Source organism: Ctenocephalides felis, unplaced genomic scaffold (assembly GCF_003426905.1).
Source record: "Ctenocephalides felis isolate EL2017-DRISC unplaced genomic scaffold, ASM342690v1 CF-g0.4_SCAFFOLD_01492, whole genome shotgun sequence".
Taxonomy (NCBI): Eukaryota; Metazoa; Arthropoda; class Insecta; order Siphonaptera; family Pulicidae; genus Ctenocephalides; species Ctenocephalides felis.
Window position 1 is genome coordinate 30,884,856 of NW_020537646.1, and position 13,876 is coordinate 30,898,731.

Sequence of the window (13,876 nt, forward strand, 5' to 3'; positions counted from 1 at the left end):
ATATCTGATAATTTGATGTGCATTAATATGTCTGATGATCATTTTTGACCGCCAAATGGCTCATTTTTTTACTTTTTCCTCCATATCTCCGAAACCGCTAGACCTACCTGCATGAAAATTTTATCGGTTCTTCATCTTGTCAATATAAGTGAAATGTTTTTTGAATTATTCAAATCGGACGCTCCGTTCTTTTAAAAACTAAGTTACCGTTTTCGGCACTTTTTGCCCCGTATCTTCGGAACGGCTAGACCTGCCTTCGCCAAAAACTAATCAGCACTTCTCCTTATCAATACGAATCGAATGTTTTTTGAATTATTAAAATCGGTTGATCCGTGTTCCCGAAATCGTCGACGAAAATTTGTATCCGCACATACATACACACACATACATACATACATACATACATACATACATACATACACACACACACATACATACATACACACACACACACATACATCCATTTTTTCTAAGGTATGCCAAAATGTTCAGAAACCTCTGAAACGTAAAGATATATAAAAATTTTCATTTTTGATTTTTTTGCGATTACTATAACTTGCCCTACGGGAAGTTAATAATGCAGGTGCAATTTGCGTCTTAAACAACTTGATATCAAGCAGTAGTAAAATGTTTTCACTTCTATATAATTAGCAGAATATATATCTAAATGTAATTTAAAGTGATAAATGTTTTCCAGAGCCGTTGCTGTAACGAAGTGAAAATAGGTATGATTACAGTTGGAAATAATTATGCGGATCATAGTTATAGAGGACAAATAAGGACTAAAAATATTTATTAATTTATTATTTAAGGTAGTCAAGGTAGATATCTAATTCATTCGTTAAATTGTATTTATATTGTATCATTATTAAAATCTATTTATCCGTTGTTTTTCTTGAAAACCCAGTCACATTAGTATTCTGGTTGACGCGTATTATTGTTTGTGTCCTGTCAAAATGCGAACGTGAACGTCCTTCAGAACGAAGAGAAGAAACCCGCCATAAAAGGTCCTTGTTTATAGCACACGGACTCGGCTATCTAATTATGTGATAAAGAATTTATATGTTACAGTATTACACAAGTAAATCCTACTTTCTCATACAATAATTTGATTGCTTTGTAGAATACTTAATAATGAAATAAAAAAGTGATATTTCTTAATTTGGCAGTCTCTAATGGGTTTAGATACAATATTAAAAAAAATTAAAAACACTAATAAATACATATGGAATAGTTTTATAAAAACTGGATACTACTTGCATGTATCTCATAGGAGCACACCTTCAATTATTGTTCGATTCAACAAATTTATTATGCCATTTCGTTTTTATTTTTCCAACTCAAATGTTAATTCTCAATCTGACTGACTATTTTTTTCTCTATAAAATATTCGCGTTCAACTGAATTAAAACTATTTTTTTAAATTGTCATGTCACTCAGTGTCACACACAATAATAGCAATTTGGCATATTCATATTCAAATGCAAAACTTGGCAAAAATAATTTGTTGGGATAGAAATGGGATAGAAATAGTTACTCTGCTCTATTATATTTTTATGAACTGCTGTTGTTGTTATATATGATACAAAAACAAATTTTTATTCAAGGTACACAGTTATAGAGTAAGGAGGGGGTATAAAGTTCCGCGGTAAATAAGATCTACCACCGTGAGGATTTTTTTAACAACAATATTTGAAAGTAGAGATAAAAAGTTGTATAACGTACCATCACCTTGTTTGCTACAATGGTATTCTTGTGAGATAAATGACAATGTTTGGAAGTCAATAACAAAAGCATTTTTTCGTTGTTAGTTTTTTTTTGGCTGTGAGCACTGTTGTTTAGTTTACAAAACCCCAATATAAACAAGATTAGATAGACAGATTCAATAAATTTTTTAAATAACCTCTACAAATGCTTACATGTGGGTGCGGTAAAAAGTATCAAATGATCCTTTGCCATGACAAAGATGTAACGATAAAAAGTAATTAGTAAAATAGGTTAAAAAATCAATTTTACAAGATATATTTTTTATATAGTTTAGCAATTAAATGAATAGATATTTTAACTGTGCATATGCATATTTTTTACGAAATACCAGAACAAGTTTATACACAGTGTTATTTTTGTAAAAAATATAATGCAATGTAAAGTAATTTGAAAATGCAATGAAATCTGGAATTTTGGAAGTGAGCATTTACCACTTGTGCACTATAATTAATATAATTACAGGTATTATAAATGTGTTGGTGAAATATTAATTAGAAATCGTAATGCAACCTAGTGTTTAAAAAAGCAAAAACCTATTCCTGGAATAAACAGTTAAATTTTGTATCTAAATAGCTAAATCCCAATATCGGTTGATCAACCACAAGGGTAAGAAACACATATCAGGAAGTTAGTGCATATGACATTTACGCCTAGTTCTTCAACATATTGACAAACTCGATTATTTACCTATTCAGGAATATTTTTGTAATTTTCCTTAATTCAAATGACCACTTAAGCCTAGTTATCATATAATTTCCGAATAACAATCGTAGCTAAATCAACATCTACTAGTCGCCTACAATGTATTTAGAGCAAAGCAAACCAAACCAAAAGGGTTTACTTATGTGCATAGTTAGCTCAGGGAGACACATCTGACTGTATATATCTGTAGATGGTACTAGATATCTGTAGCTGGTGGTGGATTGGGGTAATTTAGTAACAAGCCCTTAGGACATTCAATGACTCTTGTTAGTCTATCAGAAACTATATGGATACGCGCTAACAATAGATAACATAACTGACTGTCTAGGCGTAGTATAGGTGATAGTAATAGGCAGGTTGGTGCATGTGTATTGATTGAGATTTCAAACGACACAAAAGCCTTGGACTGATTGGGTAATTAATTTATAGTAACTTATGTATATTTGCTAATAACTGTATTGTTGGTTGATGTTTAATTATTTGAAAATTAAAACCACCGATCCAGCTTTTTTAATTCTTTTTATTCTGGTTTTCGGTAAACTCGGTTCAGTATTTTTGTAACGTAGTAAAAATTATGCACCTTCCTGCTGATTCTAAAGAAACATTTCGACTAATCCAAAACTAACTAGTGGGGTGTATGGCATAGCGCGTTAAGGCAAATTGCTGGAACTTCCCGTACCGTGATGAAATGTTCGAGGAATACTGAATGTTTTCAAATAGATGATTATTAATATTGTAGCATTGTCTTATATTTATAAGAATTATATAAACCTAATTGCAAAGTTGAAATTATTTGTTTAAAGTATATTAGAACTATAGTCAGAATTAAAAATAAAATCTAAATTATTTTTCATATACAATTTTTTTTTGACAAAAAAAAATGAAAAAAAAAGTTGGAACAATTTTTTTTCCCGAAATCAATTATTTTGTTAAGACAAGCAGAACATTCTTTGAATATTTAAATCGGGCGCTCAAAAACTGCCATTTTTTGCAAATTTAGCCCCGTATCTTCGAAATGGCTAGGCCTGCCCTTGCCAAAAACTAATAAACACTTTCCCGATCATTACTAATTGAATGTTTTTAGGTCATTCAAATCGGATGCTCCGTTCTCTCAAAAACTCGATTTCTATTTTCTGCACTCTTTGCTCTTCATCTCCGTAACTGCTGGACCTGCCTTTGCCAAAATCAAATCGGTTGATCCGAAAACGTGACTGAGAAATTGTATCCATACATACAAACATACACACAAACACACACACATCCATTTTTTCTGAGGTATGCCAAAATGTTCAGAAACCTTCAAAACGTCGAGAAATGTAAAAATTTACAATTTCGATTTTCGGCCCATTACAATAACTTACCCTATGGGAAGTTAATTAACGCGAGTTTCCTTTAAGTTTGATCTAAAGGCATTTAAATTTTTGAAATCACATACGCATGTTTTTTCTAATTTGGTGTCAAACGATTCACATTGCTTCAATCGTCTGGAAATCATACATTAACGAATCACATTTTCTTCCAAATGTAAAAACTCTATTAACTGCCAATGTGCGATTTTGGTATATTTGGTATAAATCATCTAAGAAAAATAAATTTTAGACGCGCGTGGATTACGTTATGGGAGTTATAGAACTTTCAAACCGATTTAAATCATTTTAAAACTACGGTTATAAAATTACGGCGATTTTGGTATACTCTAGAAATTGTGATTATATATTCTAGAGTCATCCGAATTTTCAGGAAAAAACGAGAAACTAATCATTCAATTTTATCTTAATAATGATGTTGTATTTGCAGAAACTATACAAACAAAAAAAATTGTAGTTTATCTTTGTATAAAATAGCATTCATTGAATTCCTTTCTACATTGAATAAATTGGAAGAAATTTATATAACGTTAGATTGATCCAGGACTAGTTTTACATGACCATATTTATATCTTTTCGACTTGAACAATATTGTTCTATAAATGATTAATATTTTGTTGAATTTCTTCCTCAGTCAGTAGAGGTTTATATTTGATATAAGCTTCAAGAAAGTCTTCGAGCGCTTGCCGTGCGCATCAACTCTTCGTAAATAAATGATCAAACTTTAATATCGTAGCTCACGAATGCATAAAATAGATTGAATTCTATTTACAATTCCTGTACTATTTCAACAAATGTTTCCTATTTGTAGAAAGAATGTGGTTTATTTATTAAAATCGTAGAAACTATTGGAGCATGGCATCGTGCCTTACGGAAAATTGCTGGTACTTTCCGCAGCGCCATTTAAAATTTTTGATAGATTTTTATGTTAATGTCTGATTTTTTTTTCGAAGCAATTGCGCTGCTTAGAGTTTTAGAGAAGAAATTCAAAGTCTTACAATTTAACATTACAAATTTTGATATGGAATCATAGTAATGTAAGAAAGAGTGCGCGTAAGGTTCACACGCGATTAAAGTAAAATTTTTATGCTATGTACGAGATGGAATTTAAGTTAAAAATAAATACATCATATAACTATTTTGAATAATGTTTATTAGTAATATGGTAACACTCGTGATGCACACATTTATTAGTGTCGACCATTATACATATTTATATAATACTAAATTATAAATTATATATTTATAATAGCATTAAAAATTTACATGGTTCTTATAATGTTTATTTCATAAATTTATCGAACATGTTGGTTGAGTTTCTGGACAACCCTGCACATGTATATTGTGTAAATATTTTTATATTGGTAAATAAATATAAATTGTATTTTTAAGCAAAATTCATTTTTGTTTTCTCAGTACAACAATACCTATTTTGAATTTAAATTATTTAATAAACTGCAAAACCCGGATCAAAATTCTGCTAACGATTATCATGTGACATGTATTTCTTATAAGATACTTATACTATATTCACGTATGCCTAAACCTTAAATTCTATGTTGTACGCGTTTTAACTAACTATATAGTACGCCTAATACGCCTAATACGCCTACAACCCTATATACATAACACGCTCAATATTATTTCTTATCTTACAACTATAATTTTTCTTAAACGCTAATTTTTCCGAACCCTACCGAGAATCGAACCCGAGCCTTCTGCGTGGCAGGCAGCGACCTTAACCACTAGACCACCGTATCGCTGAGATTGAACGCTTTTTTCCGCGTGTGGTCATGTCACCTTAGTTTCAATTACTTAATTATAAGGTAAAGGTACCGCGGAAGAACAGTGCGTCTCTTAATATGTTATTTGTGGGGGACCTAATAGAGTAGCGGTCAAGGCGCTCGACTGCCACGCGGTGGTCTCGGGTTCAATTCCCGGTGTGGGGAATAGATAAACAATAGAGTATAGGGTAGAGACAATAGATAAGAGTAAAAAAATATAGTATAGGGTAGAGACAATAGATAATAGATAATAGTGAAATATAGCGTGTAAATGGTAGTATGTAAGGTTCATAAAAGGTAGTATGTAAGGGTAAAAAGATATGTAGGGTGTATGTTATATACCGAGCGCTTTTAAATATGGAAACACGACTGGTAAATTTTGTGAATTAAGCAGTAATGATAATGATTCAAATAAACATTCATACAGACAAATTTTGCGAAATTACCATTTGCACCGAAGATAGTGATGAATGTGATGATGATATTATCCTACCAACAAAAAGAAGAAGTTTGATAAATTAAATGAAGAGTGGAAAGGCATTAGCGAATGTGCCGATTCTTCTTCAATAATCGAGTTTGACATACATCAACAAACACCCTACACGACTACAAATACCAAGCAATATAAGACATCCAATAGATTATTTAACTTTATATTTTACAAATGAATTATTAGACAGTATAACTGAGAAAAAACAAACCATTATGGCAGCAAAAAATGAACAAATATACTGATCAGTGGTACATTCTAACAGCGAGAGATAGAAAAAGGGATTGTATTATCTGTTCTGACAGAAAAGCACAAGGAGGAAGGCGGCGAACAAAATTTTATTGTAAAATATATCAAAATCCACCAGCTAAGCATTTTGGAAATTGTTTTGAACGTCACCATTCTTTATGTAATGATCTGAAATAAATTAATATTATAATGTATGTCCTTCAATGACCACAATTTTTTTTCAAACAAATTGCATAACATACACAATGAAATCAAGTTTACAGCCCAGTAGATTGTTTTGAAATTGGTGCGATCCCGTTATTTTTGATTACTACATGTTTCTGTTTGATATCATTATATATTTTAATAAAGGTTGTCTGATAAATGACAATAACAATCACACTTAAAAATAACTGTGTAATTTAATTATATACTCTGTGTTTCTATTTTGAGATTATATAAAAATCAGCTATGCGTAATATGCGCAACCCACGATTTAATTAAATATGAAACGACTCGAAAGGGTTTTGACGTTATGCAGACACAGATATTGTCAAAGAGACTCATACACACAATACTGTGAACATTATATAAAATAATAATAAAATGCGAATTCTTATGTGGGCTTGTACTTTTCCATTTATTCAATATTAAATACCGTATTACGTACTTCCATCGTCGTAAACATAATATTTGTTTTCGTTGCAAATATTTACATTGAATTAGCATATGTCTCTACTCGAAAAGCTTGCGCGCACAAACGTTGAGAATCAAAATGTTCAAAACGGTTCTTCACACATTTGCCTGGTTTTTATTTGACATTTTATGTAGCCAGAACGTCACATGGTATTTGCAGAATTACACGATCCAAACATAAAGTGTGCAATAGCAAGTATTTGCATTTTATTGCAATTTGCATGTATGACGTTGCACTTGTGGTGTGTGTGCTCAAACGATGCTTGCATTGCAACAAAAGAAACTATTTATAGAATTTATTTAATCATAAAATATATGAAAACATATCTGTTGCATTCGAATTTGTAACATGTGATGTATAGCTCTTGCTTTCTATGCTTTAATTATGTTCCGATATTTACACAAGCTGGCTTGGCAAACATTGTTTTGTCATATAAATTGTTTTCAGAGAATTTCTGTGCTAATACTAAAATGACTATTAAAAAATAGCGGTTTTTTGTAGGAAAATGAAAATTTAAGGCAGTATGTGTTTTTTTTTAAATACAAATGATACAGAAATAAATTGAAAGAAACTGATCCAAGAAAAACGTAATTAGAGATCATCCATCCTTACCACATATGTGGTCCACAATTCGGAGATATATGACAAGACTTACTATATTGTTTATATTTTTTTTGAATGAAAGTAATATATTATAATTGCAAATTTTGTCGATATTTCAATCTTATGAAAATTGCGTTTATAAATTAATATATAGTATAAAAACTGTTTTATGATATTTTGTTATATTCTATTATAATTTTACATATTTTAGATATGCTTATAGTTATTTTAATTTTCTCTCGGTCAAGGTATAGAGGATGACAAGAATTTAAATTCATACAAATATTTATATACACAAATAATATATAATTATATTCGTTATTTCTTATCTTCCGAACAAAAAAATCAACTAATAATAAAAAACGCAAGTTTCTTGTTTTTACGTTTCGAGATTAGATATGTAGGAAAATACCAAATAAATAATAAATAATCCGGGACAGTATATATATATATATATTTATATATATATATATATATATATATATATATATATATATATATATATATAAATATATATAAATAAATATATATATATAAATAAAGTTATTATATATATATATATATATATATATATATATATATATATATATATATATATATATCAATAACTTCGGCTCTGCGTCGCTGAATAACAAGGCCATAAGATTTTTCTCGACATAAATTATTAATTATATAACATCTTTTCTTGAGATATTTATAAAAATATTTATTAATTTAAAAGAAAAGTTATACAAAAATGTTTTAATTATACAAAATGTCATACCTGGTTCTGAAGGAACTGATTGAATGTGCATCTTACCTGTAACAAGAATAAATTTATTTATTTCGTGTTTATATATTATACATTCCTTTAGATTTTCATTTGATATTAAAACTAAATTCTAATTTGATATTTTGTTAGAATTGAAGGATAGTGTACTTATTAAAGAATTCATTACGTCCATATTGGTTGTTCATCTTTTATAAAATAACACCAATATTTAATAAATATATAATTTAGTATATTAATGAAAGGTGAACCACTGGGTTTTTCTTTTAAAATTCTGTGTTATTTGTCAAACTAATTTCTAAATGTTTTTCTATTTAGACAGATTGTAATTTATAAGAAAATAAAAAAAAACTTTTATAGATTGTACTTTTTGAAGTCTAGAAAATCCAGCATTTACATTGTGTAAATGTTCTATCACCGAAAAATTATTAATATAACACTATAAATATGATATGGCAAATTTTAACTTAAAATAAATTTCATAACTAAGACATGAAGGTTATTGAATAATGCGATTTTCTAATTCAAAGAAATATTTCATAACTTATGGACTAGACCATTTTCATCCATAAATCATAAAAAATTAAGATTAACTATCAGAGAATGCTCTGAGAGAATGAAACTTAATTTATTCGATATGAAGCTGATTGCAGTGTTTTTTAATTTGCAATATTTGAATAATATTCATAAAATTTTGGCAGGAAATTTACGCTTCATTTAAATACCTATCAAAATACTTTAATTTTTTTTAAAGATCATCTTTAATAACATTAATATCAACAATTAAGTAACTAGTTGTCAGTAGCATTTTACCTTAAAGCAAGTTTCTTGAACTTAGACGTCAACTGTAATCGGTAGTTATCACACATATACAAAGCCAAACATACTTCTCCAAATATAGTCTCATTCGATTCAGAATGACTTGAAAAAGTCTTGAAAAACTAAATTTTTTACGAAAGCCTTAACTTCGATTTTGGGCAGTTGATATGAAAACAGATCGATAGTTTAAGAATTAAACCTTGATACTCGTTGATTTCATAATAATTTCCACCTAAGGCAGTCAGTAGTACAATATTAAAAGAAAAGAAAAATATATAATTTTTTTCAAATCTAGGAGATGAAATCAACTTACTTTTGCAAAAATAAGAATTTAGTAAATAAAATATTGAAATATTGTCATTAATTAAGATTAACTACTTCTGCACTTGAACTCTATCCTTTATTAAAGCAATTCCGTGATTGTTCAAGAAAGTATAACTTACAAATTAGCCCGTGTTCTCTGTCAATTGCATTCCCCATCTATCTTGCCTGCTAATCAACGTGAATGACCCATGGATCTCTATTATTCAAAGCTGGAGGAGAGTAGATTTGAAATAGGTCGGTTCATAGCAAATGTATCGAACCAGACTCCACAATTAAATTGGACTCTATTTGCTATGTTATTACTCAATATAAAGGACTGAATAATTGCTTTTATTGACCCAAATGTCAGATCTCATGAAAATTATGACTGGAATACATATGGACCTATTTGATACTGATGAGCATCGAACAAGATTGTCGGATAATAATCTGTAGGTTTGAGATATAAAATATTTTATGTATTTGCTATAGGATTAATTTGGTGAAATTAGTAGAATTAAAATTCATATATTTTTCACGAATCACTATTTATAGTCAAAACATAATTATGAATATGAATCATTACCTTGTACATATTTAATGTTTTGCAAATATATGTACGACCTTAGCTATTTTGTTTCTAATTTATTTTCTAATGATTCTGAAATCGAAAACTCCAACTAAAGTTCTATTTGCCTATAGTTTAAAATTTCTATTCATAAACACATACAATTGCTCTAGATTTTATAAATTGTAAGGCTGGATAGTATACAAAACATTATCAGAATTACAACATCAGAAAGTACAAATTAAATGTAACTACCAAGGTAAATATATGTATTTATTAATTAATAATAGCAGCTATAAATTCAATTATTTTAGTTACATATTTTATATCTCTGTAATCATAAAATTCAATATATAAGGTTGGAATCTCAGTAATTTCAGCGTAGATGGTTTCAATTAAATTTTTAGGTTTTAGGTTTGCTGACGTAGTCCAAATATAAAATTACTATTGGTAGTGGATATAGTTTTTTGAGCCCTCGCGTTATTTATGATTGGCGTTTATTTAAAGATAGAGAATGAAATCGAAAATTCTTGCCATATTTTGTTTTTCATTTCTGCAATGTAAAGAGTAGGGTTTATACAAAAATCTACAATTCAGAAAATCGGTTTTCGAATTTCAATTTTACCAGAAAACCGGTTATAACCGGTTTTCGAATTTTATATAGAAAATACAATTTTGCTCGAATATTCTGTAATAACAAAAATTTATCCGCAAAAGTGCGATTTAAAGCAGTATTTGGCTGAATTCATTTGTTGTTCAATTTTACGGATAGTAAACAAAATTATTTTAATTTTAATTAGTAGAACAAAAAATATTAGTCTATCTGGATTAAATAACTTTGCAAATAAATATTCGGTAATCATGCATCATTTTCACATATAAGAATAAAAATATATTTATAATAGTGAACGGCAAGTTTTCGAATGAATGAAAATAATACATTTAAATAAAAAACATGTGTCGAATTAAAAAAAATATTAAATACAATCTTTGTTAATATCAATTTTAGTTTTAAAAACAATTAAGCTAAACCCCGAGTTTAAATTCAGGGCAAATTTTAAAACTAATTTTAAAAATTCTAATTAGTTTTTTGTTTAATAAAATATTTTCAAAGAAATGGCTTAATATAATATAACATATAATAATGTTTTTGTTATTTTATGTGTGGCTTCTAGGGCTAAATACTCTTTTTTAAGTTTAATTAGAAAAATATACTGAAGAAGAAGTGACACTAATTTAAATTAATATATACACTGGTATGGAAGTACAAATTAATATATACATTAGATAAAAGATTACAGAAAACCTTTCTGGAAACTACAGCAGACTGATAAAGTTCCATATGATTCCAAGAATCAAAACGCTCGCTTCCATCTGGTATATTTGGCTATATTTGTCATTTTCCATTTATACAGTGAAAATTCACGAAAAGTTATGATGTCTACGTTGAACAATTAACAAATTTAAACAATGTAGTTTAAAGTGGCCTGAATTGGCTAATCTAATTGTAATTTATTATTGACATCACAAATTTTTGGCTATTTAAGAAAAATTTTTGTACCCTGACCATGCACCTTCTGATACATTTTTTTTCATTCGAAAATTCAACAATACTTCAAATAGTAAATAATTCATTAATTACGATGGTGTCCAATTACCTGATTCAGTTTTTTTTATTTTCTAGACAACATATAAGTGCTTTCTAGACAACATATAAGTGCTTATAAACTGGACGAGGACGTTTATATATATTTGAGAAGTAAATTATGAGAGTGAAAATTATGAGAAGTAAATAAACAAAACTCAATTAAACTAAAATGACGGAATCAATCTTTTATCAATTTATAGAAATTGAATTCCAAACTTAAAAATATTTATTTCAGGTATAGTGGTGAGCTTTAAACATTTAGCTTGAACTAAAATTAAAATCCAAATCATTTTCAGTACTTAAAAAAAATTCAAAATTGAAAAATGTTTTTTTTTTGAAATTTTGAAATCAAACATTTTTCTGCTTTTTTCAAAAACTAATAGTTTCTTCTGACTTTCAATAGAAGCAAAATGTTTTTTGAGTTATTGAAATTCGATGCCTAGAAAATCTGCCATTTTTGCATTTTTGGTTCTGTATCTCCGAAACGACACGTCCTATCTCTGCATCAAAATTTAATCGTTACATTTCTTTATCATTACAAATTAAATTTTTTTTAATCACACTCCTGAAACGTCTTTACCGACCAAAAGCACATTTCAGCACATCTCCTTATAAATAGGAATCGAATGTTTTTCGAATAATTCAAATCTGTTAGTCTATAGTTACAAAAACGTGGTCGAAAAATTGTGTCTACACATACATACACACACACATGCAAACATAATTTTATTTGTAAGGTACACCAATATGTTTAGAAACATTTCAAAGGTAGAGATAGGTAAAAAAAATATTTTTAATTTTTGGGCAACTACGATAATTTACCTTAAGGGAAGTTAAGGTATAATTTGCCCTACGGGAAAGTTTATCATAAGCTAATTAAAATTTGTGAATTTCTAGATATTTATTTTTTTTAGCATAAATTAACATTTAATTCATGAAATTCGTTTACTTAAAAATCGCGTTTAAAAAGGTCAGTGCCAAATGAATTTCCTTCAATCAACAAATTGATAATATCTCACGGCGCGCATACTAATTTTCGGCGTTCTCAAATATTTACGTAGCACCTGTGCGGCTGTGCAAAGTGCGTTATTAATTATATCAGACATCTTTGCGTATTTATTTTTCACTCCGCTTATCATCTTTCTGTTGACACTGTCTGGTCATTTAATTCGTACAAAGTGTATTCCTTGTAAAGGTTCTAATAACATTTAATGCCATTATGTAAATAGCAGAAAGATGGATCAGAGAGTGTGTGTCGGTCGTGAGATTATTCAAAAATTTTGGGGTTGTATGTAGGCAATATTAATTTTTTTTGAAAAATTTGGTGAAAATTGTTGTAGTTTACAGTGAAGTTGTGAAAACACGTATTTATGTAAGCAAGTGAAAGTTTGTCTCAATTTTCTAATGAACTACTTATCAGCATTAACTTTTTAACAGAGAGCTAAAGAATAACATTTTACCCACAATTAACCCTTTTGCTACATATATCGTTCATGTACGACATTCACTAGACCACCTGTGTATACGAGTGTCGTTCATGGGCGTCAGCATTATGTGCTTGTGTGTGCGGATGTCATCCATGGACGACATGTTCTGTGTCAGGTTTTGCTTCAAAATTTATCACTACATCTTAAAACACAGATTATCGATTTATTTCAAGATATGTTTGTCATTTCCAATAAGAATGTGTTGAAAAATTAAAAATCACGCTTCTAATAAACAAAAAATTAGTAATAGTTACTACACTATTACTATTGCGTTATCTAATTCTTCAACACATTCTTATTGAAACTGGCATAAATATCTTGAAATAATTCGTTGTCCCAGGGGTCTCTTTAATAGTGCTATTTTTTCGTAGCAAAAGAGTTAAACTTATTTCGTTGTGATTATTAAACTTACATATTTTTCGTAGGACAATGAAGGAATCTTCTATGTATATACATATCTCGCGAAATGTCAATTATTAACAAAAAGAAATTAAGAACTTTTTTTAGTTCCATGGTTTCTCCACTTACAAGAGGAGGTATGTATCATGTCTTACAAAATGTATCTAAGTATTACAAAATTTGCAATTTTTCTTTTACCCTGGTATATTACAAATGACATCCTACATAAAGACCTAAAAATAAAA